This window comes from Aquarana catesbeiana, linkage group LG08, assembly GCF_042186555.1.
Source record: "Aquarana catesbeiana isolate 2022-GZ linkage group LG08, ASM4218655v1, whole genome shotgun sequence".
Taxonomy (NCBI): domain Eukaryota; kingdom Metazoa; phylum Chordata; class Amphibia; order Anura; family Ranidae; genus Aquarana; species Aquarana catesbeiana.
This window is the reverse complement of record NC_133331.1, coordinates 177,957,288-177,972,533: the sequence shown is the minus strand read 5'-3', so window position 1 is coordinate 177,972,533 and position 15,246 is coordinate 177,957,288.

Below are 15,246 nucleotides of genomic sequence, written 5' to 3'. Positions count from 1 at the left end.
TTTGAATGACGCTCTCTTCAAAAAAGAAGCTGAGGTGCCTCAAAGCCGACTGCTAGCAAGGGGATACAGCCGATCTTGTCTTAAAAAGGCATACAACCAAGCCATAGGCCAATCTAGATCCCAGCTGCTATTTAGATCAAACCCCCCAAGAGCCTTGAGGGTAATCTTACCCATATCATCATGCGCTATTCGCGACAACACAGAGCTATCAACAAGATTATAAAGCGTCATTGGAGCATCCTCACGGATGACCCCAAATTGCGTGAGTTTGTCCATAAACAACCTACTATAACCTACAGAAGAGCTATGTCATTACGAGACAAGCTTGTCCAGAGCGAATACACCAATGAGAATGGGAGATTGAAACACCGTTCCGTAGTGGGTTCTTTCCCCTGCGGACATTGCCCTTATTGTTCATTTATTAAAAAAGACAAAACCTTTGTCCTTCCCAATGGAAACACATTTACACCTACACAATTTGTGAATTGCCACACACGTGGAGTAGTATATCTCATGGAATGCAAATGTGGCACCTACTATGTGGGGAAAACCAGGCAGGAATTTTGGAAGCGTATCTCTCAACATGTATACAGTATGCAGGTGGGGAACCCATACCTCCCCATTGGGAGGCATGTAATCTCAACACACAATTATAGGGCCCCAAGAGTCACTTTTGTGGCCCTTTGCAGGATGCACATTCCAACCAGAGTTGGTGATTGGAATAAGGCTCTGCTACAGAAAGAGCAGAGATGGATATTCCAATTACAGGCCACCTCTCCACCAGGCCTTAATGAATCTATCTCGTTCGCTCCTTTCCTTCAGGGGTTCTCCTCTGGCAGGACACAATGAATGAATTAGAGGGAATTCTTCACTTCAAGTTTTCTACATTACTTTCCTTACGTGTGTTACGGATTACATTACCACCATATATTCCCCCCAGTCCTGGTAATAATTCCCCAATAAGGGAAACCATGTTCTCCATCTCATGGCTTATTCCTGCCTGGGCTACCGTATGACCAGTAAATTGACTACGAGCATTCACAATATTCATGATAGTGTGATGCACTCTCCCGTTTAAAGCATAATGTATAGAAGTAGGTATTTGTCTTTTTCTAATCCTCCCACTCCCAGTATGATACAGCCTTGGAAAAACAGCTCACACTCTTTCTTATTTTGTCTCATTTTTTCTTATTAGGTATATTCCTTCATTAAGTACTTTCCATTTTGTACTTTCTATTCTCTATTCAACATCACAATGAATTATGTTATTACAGTTATACAATTATCTTGAATGCGACAGTGATATTGTACAGCACAGTGTATACCATTATGGCCAACTAAGGATCCATCATATTCCGCACAATATGCCAAGCTAGTGTCTGATGATGGTAGGTGTGGACTCTTTGAATGTCATTTGTTTATTTATAACCATCCCGTTTTCTCCTCCTGTGTCTATGTATTTGTCTCCCCTTGATCGGCTGTGCTCTTCCAATAGGGGGCGGGGTTACGTCACACACGCCTTCCTGGCAGAACAAGAGAGGAGACGCTTGGGCCCTGCGTCTCCTGAATGCGCCCACTAGGTGACAGCACCTTGGTTTGGGCGCTCCTTGTCTGCCAGCGGCGTCCCGGATCTCTTCAGGACCCTGTGCGCTCACACGCGCGACCTTGTGCACGTGACGTCACGGCACCTGCGTGGGTGCGGCGTAAGTGACGGGGGACCCGAGAGTTCATTCTCCTCCGGAACGCCGGGGGGGTCACGCAACGAGCGCACTCACGTGTCGCTCTTCCCCTTAGTGGGGGGGAGGGAGGAGGGGAGTAGATGAGCACCCGCACCTGATGAGGTTTAACTAATTAGCATTTCCTTTTAAGGTATCTAGTTTCAGGGGAGGCTCATTGATCCTCTCCTCACTTTGGCAAACGCATGTATGCAACCACCGGTCTTATTGAGTGGTAAGTACTTTCAAAATGTTTGGAAATGCTCTTCCTCATGTGTGGTTCAGACCACTGCTATAAGAGTACTTCCTTGTAATACCCCTTTTTTATTTAATGATGTCTGATGTTGACATTATACTTTTCAGAACCTTGGGCTATTTGATCTAAGCTTTTCCGGCCCTCAATATTAGGTAACAAGCACTGCCGTCACCTCATGCACCCCTTTATTTCATCATTTCGTGCCTCCCCATTATTCCCCTGTTCTCCTTCCCCCTCTTCCCCCCATTTCCTTCCCCTTTCTTTCCTCCTTTTTTTGTCGTACTTCTGCCCCCCGCATGCCCTGGCACCTACATTTTAATACCAACAAACTGTTCTGAATTTGGGGAACCATCATCTCTCTAGTAGAATTAAATATTTCTTGCTTTCAATCAGATTCCAGCATCACTCCATCTTGGGTGCAGGGTGTGCCTTTTGCTGTCCGTTTTTCCTTTTTCCCCCCATGTGGGGGGTAATATATGCGTGATCCCTCGTAAGGCAGGTCTGGTCTACCACCCACTCTCTGAGGAGTTGACCTATCACTGGGGAGGCCAAAGACACAGGAGGGACTATATCCTCTTCATCATGAACACTTAGAACTAATCGGGAACTTTGTAGTTATGTAGATATGCTGTGTTACGTACATAAGTTTGTTACTGTTGAGTTTTACATTTTGTTTGATATATGCTTATATCCCTACAGTTGACAATTACCCCCTGAAGAAGACCCAGTTAGGGTTGAAATGCGTCAGAATTTCAATATTTATGATCCTGTTGTCTTAAATACATTGTATTGCACATTGTTCCCAATTACGGGCACTGTCCTCTGTGTTTTTTATCTTTCTTACCCTATATTGTAATCCAGTTCATGTCCTGACTCTATAGGTCAGAATTTGTTTTATACTACCCTTTGTACCAATAAAATTACGTTTTGATTATTTATTTTGTATTCATTGGCTGCTCTAAAGCCCCGTTAGGGGGTTCTTTGTACAATTTTTATGCATCTTTATGGGGTGCGCAGCCTATTTGTCTGTACTCATGTGAGTGTCTCTTGTTGATTATCCAATGGAAAATCTATTGAAAGAACTAAAGATCACAGTTCACAGAAGAGGACCACGGAACCTTCAAGATTTGAAGACTGTGTGGAAGAATGGGCCAAAATCACACCTGAGCAATGCATGCGACTAGTTTCACAGGATACAGGAGACATCTTGAAGCTGTCATTACCAACAAAGGATATTGTACAAAGTATTAAATACATTTCAGTTAGCATGTTCAATACTTTTCCCTGTGTCATTTCATTTTATTACACATAACTTAATTTCTGAATTTGTGTTTTGGTTTCTTTGTATGTACGGATTGCATGGGTTGTTACCGACATATGGTGAAAATGTCATGTCAATAGGACCTTTAGAAATATATTTACCTAGAAAAATGGTGATGTGTTCAATACTTATTTTACCAGCTGTATATATTGTATGTAACAGTGATCAAATCTAAAAATTAATATGGATCAGAAAATATCAAAATTAAATGTGCTAATCAAAGTGAGCAGATCAAAATAAAGTCCATATAAAGTGAATGTCCAATCCCACCCAGTGGTCAGCATTAGCACAGTACATAGCTTATCCAGGATCAGTTCTCCTCCAGCTTCTTCAGTTAACATGCAGCCCACACTCAGCAGAGCCCATGCATAAAGGTAATAAAAAGTACCACAATAGTGTAATATCATGAAACAAAATGTATTCCAAATGTGTTAAAAGCACTCACATTGTGATATCCCTTGAAAATGTCAACATCTGATGAAACACGTAAGGGCGTGGACTGAATGCAGTGACGTCATCACAAATATCAGCTCTGCCAATCTGTCTTATGCTATGCCAGTTAGCTGTATTCGGGGTCATGGAGTTCCAGTAAGAGTTCCTACTTAAGGGCACAGTGGGTTCACATGTGGCAAATGTGGCGCTAGTGTCTGTGTACACTGGATTAAGAAAATGTACCTGTTATTTTTTTTTTTTGGACTTTATTTTGAGCTTCTGACTTTGATTAGCACATGTAATATTTTTAATATTTTCTGATCCATATTAATGTATTTAATGTTTAAATTTGATTACTGTTATACAGTATATCTGTGCTGGTTTGTTCTTACAATAGGCTTGCCTTGCAGAGCAATCAGTACTAGGCCACTGTGATTGGCCCAGATACCATGTGATTGCTGTGACCAAAGACAATGATCACATGTTTACAAGTAAATTGTCATGAATGGTTTCCACTCATGATTCATTATTTACCATTGTGATTGGTCACAGTGATCACATGGTGTACAGGGCCAGCCGCAGCAGCTCTGTACCATGTGACAGCTGTGGCCAATCACAACAGTAAACAAAAGGCATGAATGAAAGCCATTCATGACAGTTAACACAATTACTGTTACAGTGATGATCACAGTGTAGAAAAATCCTGATCACCTCCCCAGAGTAGTACATTGTCAATGTGACACTGCACTACTCTGGTGAGAGTATGTAAAACAAAAATACTGTCACTAGTCAGTGTCCCTAATCGCTTTTGCACCAGTTGCGGTGTCCCTGATCACCCCACCACAGCAGTCACCATAAGCACTTGTTCACATGTGATGCTCTCTGAGAAGCCACCCATGTTTGGATAGCTCTTCAGAGAGCATTTGACAGGCACTACTTTGTGTAAAAAAAAGAAAAAAATCTTCCTTTTTTTTAATTTCCTGCATTTACCAAAAACTTGTAGAAAAAAAATGGCATTTTCAAAAGTCTCATAACTTTTAGAAAATACCTTGGAGTGTTTGCTTTCCCAAATGGGGTGCGGGTGTTTCCACTGTCCTGGTGCAACAGGGCCTCCAAAAATGTAGTCTGGAAATTAAATGCGTAATTTATGCTCCTTGAAAGCCCAAAGGTGCTCCTTGGATTTTGGGCCCCTCTATGCATCCAGGCTTTGAAAAAGTTTTCCAGATGTGAAATCCCTACATATGAAGAAAGAAGATTGGATGGCTGCACACCCATAAAATGCAGATAAAAGCTTCTTTATTCAAAAAATCTTAAAAAAAAATACAACAAAAGTTGACGCATTTCTCTTTCAATATGTTTATTGAGAATTTTGCAATAACAGAACAAGTAAAGATAATACAGACGTTATCTCGTATCTGGGGTCAACATGCCCCAATCACAGAGGCCAAGGGCCTATACAGACCATCAATATTCAAGGAAAGAAAAAAAAATAAATTAAAAGTTTAATACATATAAAGAAAAAGGGAGAAAGGAAGAGATTGAACTTATTAATACCATAAAATATAAGTATTTCCGTAGTTGTCATGTATAAATTGAGATTAACCTCTCTATGTTAGCGTACCAGAGAAACCTAAGTTAAAAAAAAAAAAAACTCAACCCAGGGTCACAGAGTTATTACTGTAGGGGTCATTGGGGGGGTTTCACAAGGTATATTAGCACTATCTAGTCGGGTGGGTCACCCCTTTGGGATCATTCTGTGACCCGCTCGGCTCCAACCGGGTTAGTTGGATATCTTCGTATACCCCTCCCATCCCAATATAGCAATGTATCAAGACCCTAAGTTCCGTTAACTCGCAAGGTAGCTCTTCCCTGTTGCTGTATGCTTGTGAACACCAGTGATTTAATAGTGCAATTTTAGGGTCTTGGGAGATTGCTGTCCCGGTGACTTTCCGCACTAAAGCAATAAAGTGATTCCAGAAGCTGCGAATGCGTGGACACGTCCACCATATGTGGTGAATAGTCCCCAAGTGGCCACAGCCCCTAAAACAAAGGGGTAAAGCATCCGGGTATATCTTTGCTAGTCTTGTGGGGACATAGTACCACCTAGTGATCAGTTTGACATTTGCTTCAATTAAGCCCGTGTTTAAAATACCCTTATAAGAACGTCTAAAGGAGTGAAACCAATCCTCCGGATCCAGGTGGAGGTCCAGGTCAGACTCCCAAGCTCGAGCATAGGTAGGCAAGTTCACGTTCTGAGCAAGAGAGGTATATATGAGTGATATACCACCTCTCTGATCCGTGAGGTTTGAGCACCACTGTTCATACGCGGTGGGATTGGGGAAGGGAGATTTGTCAGTCCATAGAGCGTGGAGGAAGTGCCTAATCTGGGAAAGGCGAAATATCTCCGTATCTGGCATCTCAAGCTTGCTGAGGCAAGTCCCCAGGGTAATGGGGCCCGATGAGGTGAGGAAGTGGCCTATTCTGAATAACCCCTTATTTAACCACCATCTAAAGGCCTGAATATTCATCCCCGGTTGGAAGCTGGGGTTATGGAATAAGTGAGAGAGGTTTTAGTGCTGATATTAATGAGGACTGTTTCTGCAATGTGTCCGAGAGTGCCACTGAGTGGGAAAGGGTAGGGGCTAAAATGGGAGGTCGTAGTCGAGGGGAGCACCATAGAAGGAAATCTATGGTGTGATGGGGAACTGCTTGTCTTTCCATATCAATCCAGTCAGGCTTGGATTCCCTGGAGTAGACCATAGAAATCTGCGTTAGTTGCGCCGCTTAATACAACCAAACGTTTGGGAGGCCTAGGCCCCCTTGATTTTTGCTTCTATAGAGGATGTCTCTGGAAAGGCGGTGACCTTTCGATCCCCAGACAAAGTCAATAATCTTAGATTGAAATTTGGCAATATCCTTTTTGGGGATAGAAATTGGGAGGGATCTAAACAGGTAGAGAATCCAGGGCATCAGAGTCATTTTTACCGCATTTATCCTACCCAGCCAGGACAGATCACATCTCACCCAGTTTTTGAGGTCCTCCTCCAATTTACGGAACATCGGAGGATAGTTGGATATATAAAGTCTGTTGATATTGTTTGGAAGAGTGACCCCTGATATGGTATCGATGATGAGGCCCAGGTAAAGGGAAGACTTTGTTTTAGCTGATCCAGTAGTGATAATGGGAGCGAGACATTTAAAGCTAGTGACTTTTTGGGATTGATCGATAAGCCTGAGATGATGCTGAACTTTTGGAATGTTTTGAGAACTGGGTTAGAGATTAACGGAGATGTTATGAACAGCAACATATCGTCCGCAAATAATGCACATTTATGTTCCTGAAGGCCACAAGGGACCCCCTTGATGTATGAATTTGATCTGATAGCCAAAGCCAGGGTCTCAATGGCTATTGCAAAGATCAGTGGTGAAAGAGGACAACCCTGCCTAGTCCCTTTCCGAATATGGAAACTATCGGAGTAATGGCCTCTAAGGCAAACTTGGGCACTGGGGGTAGAGTAAAGTGAGTGAATAGTACCTATGAAGTGTGGGCCAAACCCCCATCTCTCCAGGATCCTAAATAGATAGGGCCAAGCTACTGAATCGAAGGCCTTTTCCAGGTCTATTGAAAGTAGCATGCCCGTTTGTTTAGGGCCTCCATCCCATTGGGAATTTAAAAGAGAGACTATATCTATGGCCCTTCTCACTTGATCAGGCCCCTGCCTCCCCAGGATGAAGCCCACCTGGTCCTTATGTATATATCTGGCTATGAAGCTAGACATTCTGGTGGCCAGAATTTTTGTCATGATTTTGACATCATTGTTTATCAGAGAGATCGGGCGGTAGTTTCCTACCTCGCTGGTGTCTTTCCCCGGTTTAGGAATCACCGATAGAAAAGCTGTGTTCAGGTCCCTGTCTAGGGGGGCTCCATCCCGTAGAGAGTTAAAAAATTTTGCCATATAGGGGGCCAAAAGGGTCCCAAATTTTTTATAGTAACCGCTAAAGAAGCCGTCGGGGCCTGGTGTTGACCCTTGTTTAAGTGATTTGATTACTTCTAATACTTCTTCCGTGGAAAAGGGTTCGTCTAGTAGTTCCCTATGATTTTCATTAAGCTGAGGGATAGGGAGGTCCCTGAGAAAGGCATCTATTTTGGAGGGCGAGGGGGTGGAGCTATCTGTATATAGTTTTTGGTAGAAGTTGCGGAAGGCCTTCATGATGTTGTCAGGATTTTGTGTTAGGTCCCCCCCTCCCAGTCGGATTTTGGGAAAAGATAATATTCGTGTTTTAGGGCTTAGTTTAGTTGCTAGTTTGGCCCCTCTTTTGTTCGCTTGATAATAGAACCTAGCCCCTGTCCAACGGAGATGTTTTTCTGCAGCAGTGGTTAGAATAAGGTTGAGTTGGACTCGAGCCGTTTCTAGTTTTAAAAGAGTTTCCTTTGTAGGGTTACGTTTGTGCGATTTACTTGCGACAAGGAACTCGTCTGTGAGTTTCTGGGCATCTGCTCTTTTCTCTCTCTTTAGTTTAGAGGCTAACTGTATCAGACGCCCCCTCATCACCGCCTTATGTGCCGCCCAGAGCGTCGAGGGAGATACCAAACCAGTATCATTTTCCTGAAAATACTCCCTGATGGACCCCTCCAGGATAGTGCAGTGTACTGGGTTGCTTAAAAGAGATTCATTAAGTCTCCATTTGTGTGGCTGTGCTACTCTCTGTGGGCAAACCACTGGCAAGGACATAATGGAGTGATCCGAAAGTGATATGTCCCTAATTTGGGCTTTCGTAGCTAGAGGAATTGCGACGGCTGGTAAAAAGATGTGATCTATCCTGGCATGGGTCCGGTGCGGGGCTGAATAATGGGTGTAGTCTTTTGCCCTTGGATTGAGTTCTCTCCAAATATCCACCATCCCTAGAGTGTTTAATTGTTGAGCTATTTTGAGACTTTGTCTGGGGGGATGTCTGGTCACTGGTTTCGGCCCCCTGGATTTGTCTAGGATCGGGTCAAAGGAGAGGTTTGAGTCCCCCCCCATGACCACCGTCCCTTTAAAAAGAGGGCACAATTTCTGTAGCATATGTTCGAAAAATTTTCCCTGTCCCCTGTTGGGAGAATAGTAGGAGAGAAAAGTAAACGATTCTCCATCTATAGTGCCCACAGTCATCAGGTATCGGCCGTCTGGATCCCTGAACACCTCGGACATTGAATAGTTAATCCTCTTAGAAAAGCCTATTGCTACGCCTATAGTTTTGTTCTCGGCGTTGGCCAGGTAAAAGTAAAAAAAAAAAAAGTAAAAATTTTTGTGAAGAAATGAGGGATTGTATGAGGAGGGGAAGTGCGTCTCTTGGATGAGGAAGATATCAGCCTTTAAACTGTGGTATTGGTGAAATAATTTCCGTCTTTTAATTGGGGAATTTAAACCCTGGGCATTGTGGGAAAGGATCAGTAAATGACATGGAGTATTAGTGTTCACCATCACGGATCAGAGAGGTAGAAACACTGTGAGAAGAACAGAAGCTTACCCCGGGTGGACCAGCCATCTGAAGTGTGAACTTGCTCAGGTAGTTCTCTCTGTCTCAAGCTTGTGAGTCGGAACCGCCCCATTTTGTCTATGAAACCGAGGTGACCTGGTAGTTGGGAGGGAAAAAGGGTATGAGAGAGCAGGGTAGAAAAGAAAAAGAAAAAAAAGTTTGTTAAGGTAATTCCTAAAAATAACATTTGATCGTGTAGAACTAGGGGATAAAGAGTTGTCACCCTCAACCCCATGGACCAGGGAAGGCAGCAATTCCACCTCCCTGGGAAATTTTGGATTGTGTCCGACAGAAATGCAACTTCCTCTCGGAAACCATGAAAAGCGCACGGCAACCGTTCCGGTCCTCCCGCCCTAAAAAGAGAAACTGTTAATGGATTTAGCCCCATAAGGAGACCAGACCCTCAGGTACAATAAAATTGAGCTCCCTGGAGTGGAGGGGGGATATATTCCTTTATAACGGTCATTGCGAGGGCGCCCCGCGGGTTCCCGAGGAACCCCCTAACTTCAGGGATCCCCATCAACCCCCCAGCACCCTCGCCCACACTCTCCCTCCCCTCCAATCCCAGGGGGAAGCGCCATAGAGAATATAACAATATAATAACCTATTAAACAATTTAAACAACATACAACACACCATTAATTTACCCCGTGTCACAACTTCGGGGTAACCCAATTGAGTGCCTGGTAAATGAACTGAATTCCGGGAAAAACATCCAACTGAGCTACATAACGAGTAGGTTTTGGAAGGAAAAAAATAAAAAAAATAAATTTCTACTAGAAGTAAACAATTGAGAATGAATGCCATTCTAGGATCCCCGGAGGAATCTCAGAGAAATGTGCCCGAAGGCTCAGAGGGAGTCTGTTAGAGGTCAACAGAACAGATCCTGAAGGAGCTGTGCGAGAAATCTTCTCAGATCCCATTGATCGGTCTGTTAAGGGGGACGGGAGTCTTTGGCCCTCTTGCTTTGTTGCTTTTGCCATACTGGTGTAATTGGGCTAGTTGGAGGTCTCTTGATTGAAGAAGATCCCTTTCCTGTAGCCTGGGGTGGTATCTCTTGGGTAATGAGGCCTAATTGGATCAGCAGCCGCTCACCTTCAGCGAAGGACGAAAAACCATAGGGCTTGTTCTGAAAGGAAAAATTCAGGCGAAAGGGGAAGGCCCATCTGTATGTGATTTCCCTTTGTGATAGAATCAGTAGAAGAGGTTTTAGTGACCGCCTTTTCTGGACCGTGAGGGGAGACAGGTCAGCAAAAATCTGTATTTGATGATCCCTTATGGCAAGCTTTTCATTTGATAGTGCCGCTCTCATTACCTCCTCTTTGACCGAGTAATAATGGGGCTTAACTATAATGTCCCTGGGGAGTCCGTCCTTCCTCACTGGCTGGAGTGCTCTGTCTAACTCCAGTTTGTGGTCTGGTATGTCAGGGATAAGGTTCTTGAGAAGGGTACGGACCGCCGGTTGCACTTCCTTTACTGATTCCGGAAGACCCCGTATTCTGAAGTTGTATCGGCGGGACCTGTTTTCGAGGTCATCGATTTTAAAGAGGGCCGCTTCAAGTTGTTCCTGAATGTCCTGGATCCTGGCTGTATTTTGGTTAATTCTGGCTGATGACTGATCAGTTTTCTGTTCTATGTGCTCAATCCTCATCCCCAAGTGCTGGAGGTCAGCCTGTATAGCTGAGGTGATTTGTGTTGCTGTCTGGGCAAGACCTCTGGCCAGCATTGTGTAGAATGCTTCCATCAAAGCAGGTAGATCTGTGGGGTTTTGTAATGGAGCCTGTCTGTCAGTAACAGAGTAGGTGGGAGTGCTCATTATGTCCTTCAGGGGGGTGAGATGAAATTCTCCCATGGATCTCTCTATCAGGGATTCTGTGGATGCTGGTGAAGCAGGGGCTAAGTAAGGTGCACTTACTGTGTTCCTCCCCTGTATTGAGCTGGGGGCAGGTTCCTCTTCCTGGTCCGCAATGGACTCCTCTGCTGCTTGGTGTGAGCTCGCGGCCGCCATCTTGGATCGGCCTGGCTGCAACAGCGATTCCTCCAGCTGTCTCGCTAGGTCTCTTCTAGCGGGGCACCCAGTCATCAGTTTATGCCCGGGGATGTCCCCGAGCAGTCCACGCTGGAGCGGGTCCGGTCCGGGGACTCTGGCGGCTACAGCGGGCTGGAGTGGACAGGAACGGTGCGGAGCTCCGTGGCTAAGCGGCCATATCAGGACGCGTTTAATACGTTCTTTGTCGAAACCGAAACAACTGAAACTGAGCAAGCTGAAATTAGACGCTACCATGCACAGCTGCACCAGATTTTACACTCTCCAGTTCTAGTAAATCAACACCTATAACGCTCCCAAAGACCAATATACACTGATTTGGGTTATTTTTTACCAGAAATGTAGTAGAATACAAATTTACCTAAACAGGAACAAGTTTCAACCATTTCAGTGTTTTATTATTTAGCAAAAAAAAAAAATCCAGTGCAGATTAAATACCACCAAAAGAAAAACGGTTTAAAAAAAAAAAAAAAGGTAAAAATGTCATTTGGGTACAGTGTTGCATGACCTATTCTCAAGGTGTGACAGCACTGAAAACTGAGAATAAGCCTGGACAGGAGAGAGGTGAAAATGTCCAGTGTTGAGGTAGTTAATCATTTCACAAATTTTGCATCTTTAATAAGTGTTTTAGTGGTACCTTCATTTTGATAGTTTGCATTTATATCTATCTATATTATCTATTTACCAGGACATATGGTCAGCTACTTTGTCCCTCCATGATTTTGTGATCTTCAGCATGGTCCATTTTATACATTTTTCTTAGACAATATTTGCTTAGCCCTCACCCAGTATTAAACTCAAACCAAAATATATTGCAGCTTACCAAACATTAGATACCCTCTGTAATGAGGTCATGTCCGGCGCCATCTCCCATTCCATGCTGGTTACAGCAGCGATTGGCCGCTTCCTGCTTCTACCCAGTGACACAGCCAGTGCTCGAGGCTGCTACGACATCCACAGGGCTCAGAGAGGCCAGTAAAATGATTAGTCCCAACTATTGAGCCTGTATTACTCATCTAACTTGTGAGTTGCCAATTGGCTTGCTTTTATTAAACCGTTGATTTTAATACTGCACTCAGTCTGGCGCCCTTTGGTTACTAATCGAAGACAAACAGTCAGCGCAAAACCCAATAACTACTAACAGCAGCTGGACACTAAAGGCAAATATAGAAACCCTTTAAGACAAAAATATAATGAACAGTGCAGCGCTAAAATAATAAACAACTAAAATGATCAACGAATAAAAAGTCCATGGGTTCATATGCAGAAAAACACACATGTAAATAGGAAACCAGAGACGTCAGCGGTGATAAAGGGTGCTTCATGCAAAGTCTGAAGTGTTCCTTAGTCCGTGCTCACACCATTAGTTAGCCAAACTGCTCACCTTGCATAATGGACCCCTGAGCTAACAGGAAGGTCATAAGGGCATTCGCCACCACTGGTGGTTAAGGTAAACTTGTAGATGGAAACCGGGCACCTCTTTACCTCCGCAGATAAAACTTGTATATCTCCCGTGACATAAAATGCAAAAAAGATATCTAGTACTCTCTGTATAACTTGAAGCAGGTATCATTTATTATAGAAACAGGTACTCACATAAATAGCACTTAGTCCAAGTGCTAGGATGAAAAGCATAAAGTGACTGGTAACAGCAAAGATGATAAGGTGGCTGCAGTGACATCCAGGGAAGCTCCCGCACGCGTATCGTCCAAAGGACTTCCTCAGCGGTGATGGAGTCCCATGATGCCACTAAAACTTTTATTGGTAGCCCCTTATCACAATCATCTGTGTAATTAAAAAACGAACGGTAAGCCTCCAATCAGGGCGCACCATTCAAACATAGGAAGCGTGTGTTTGGTATGGTTACCATGGCGATCCGTAAGCCACGTCATACGGCGGGAGAAACACTCGATAAAACATCTGTGTGGTTTGGGAGGACCGAGCGGTAAGCATCCAGTCGGAGCGCACCGCTCAGACGTGTGGGGAGTTTGTTTTGTTGTGGCTCCATAGTGATCACTACGCCGTGACGTCACGACAGCGGATCACATGGCTAACCACGTCAGAGGGTGCCTCCCACCTCGAACGAGGAAGAGCCACACTCAAAAGATGTTTAATTTGCTACCATGGTGATCCAGCGTCGTGACGACGCGGCGGCAGGTCACATGGTAGTCTGCATCAGAACATACCTCCCTCCTGGGACGGAAGAAACATACAACTACAAGCGGTTGTCACAGCAACCAGAAGGAAGCTGACCGCACGATACAGCGCTGGTGTTAATCCAATGCCATTCTTAATATATTTAAAAACGTATCTAGGCACAAAGGCAACCACCCTGCATAATAGAAAGGTCTCCATGGGAACTGTCCAAACTCAAAAAATCTTCAGTTCCCTATACATAAGAGTTCACCTCTATGCCTGCAAAGCCTGTGATCCCTTATGGTCTGAAAGGGGACTATAAAATATTATAATAGTAGTCGTCAAACCAATCAAATTAAAAAATACCTAAAATGATGTCAGTCGCAGACATCCCTCAATACTAAAAAATGTTAAAATAACAGTCACTGTAGCCACCTTTTACAATCGTCCAAAAAGTACACAATCACCAATGACAAAAAAACAAACAAAAAAAAAAAACCAAAAAAAAAAAAATAAATAAATAAAATATAAATAAAATATAAATAAAATTAAAAATTAATAAATATAAAAATAAAAATAAATAAACTACCGGTCAGAAATAAAGCAATTCAAATCAAACTCAACGTTGAGCCCCGTCGGTAGTTTATTTATTTTTATTTTTATATTTATTAATTTTTAATTTTATTTATATTTTATTTATTTTTTTTGTTTTTTTTTGTTTTTTTTGTCATTGGTGATTGTGTACTTTTTGGACGATTGTAAAAGGTGGCTGCAGTGACTGTTATTTTAACATTTTTTAGTATTGAGGGATGTCTGCGACTGACATCATTTTAGGTATTTTTTAATTTGATTGGTTTGACGACTACTATTATAATATTTTATAGTCCCCTTTCAGACCATAAGGGATCACAGGCTTTGCAGGCATAGAGGTGAACTCTTATGTATAGGGAACTGAAGATTTTTTGAGTTTGGACAGTTCCCATGGAGACCTTTCTATTATGCAGGGTGGTTGCCTTTGTGCCTAGATAAGTTTTTAAATATATTAAGAATGGCATTGGATTAACACCAGCGCTGTATCGTGCGGTCAGCTTCCTTCTGGTTGCTGTGACAACCGCTTGTAGTTGAATGTTTCTTCCGTCCCAGGAGGGCGGTATGTTCTGATGCAGACTACCATGTGACCTGCCGCTGCGTCGTCACGACGCTGGATCACCATGGTAGCAAATTAAACATCTTTTGAGTGTGGCTCTTCCTCGTTCAAGGTGGGAGGCATCCTCTGACGTGGTTAGCCATGTGATCCGCTGTCGTGACGTCACGGCATAGTGATCACTATGGAGCCACAACAAAACAAACTCCCCACACGTCTGAGCGGTGCGCTCCGATTGGATGCTTACCGCTCGGTCCTCCCAAACCACACAGATGTTTTATCAGGTGTTTCTCCCGCCGTATGACGTGGCTTACGGATCGCCATGGTAACCATACCAAACACACGCTTCCTATGTTTGAATGGTGCGCCCTGATTGGAGGCTTACCGTTCGTTTTTTAATTACACAGATGATTGTGATAAGGGGCTACCTATAAAAGTTTTAGTGGCATCATGGGACTCCATCACCGCTGAGGAAGTCCTTTGGACGATACGCGTGCGGGAGTTCCCTGGATGTCACTGCAGCAACCTTATCATCTTTGCTGTTACCAGTCACTTTATGCTTTTTATCCTAGCACTTGGACTAAGTGCTATTTATGTGAGTACCTGTTTCTATAATAAATTATACCTGCTTCAAGTTATACAGAGAGCACTAGATATCTTTTTTGTATTTTATGT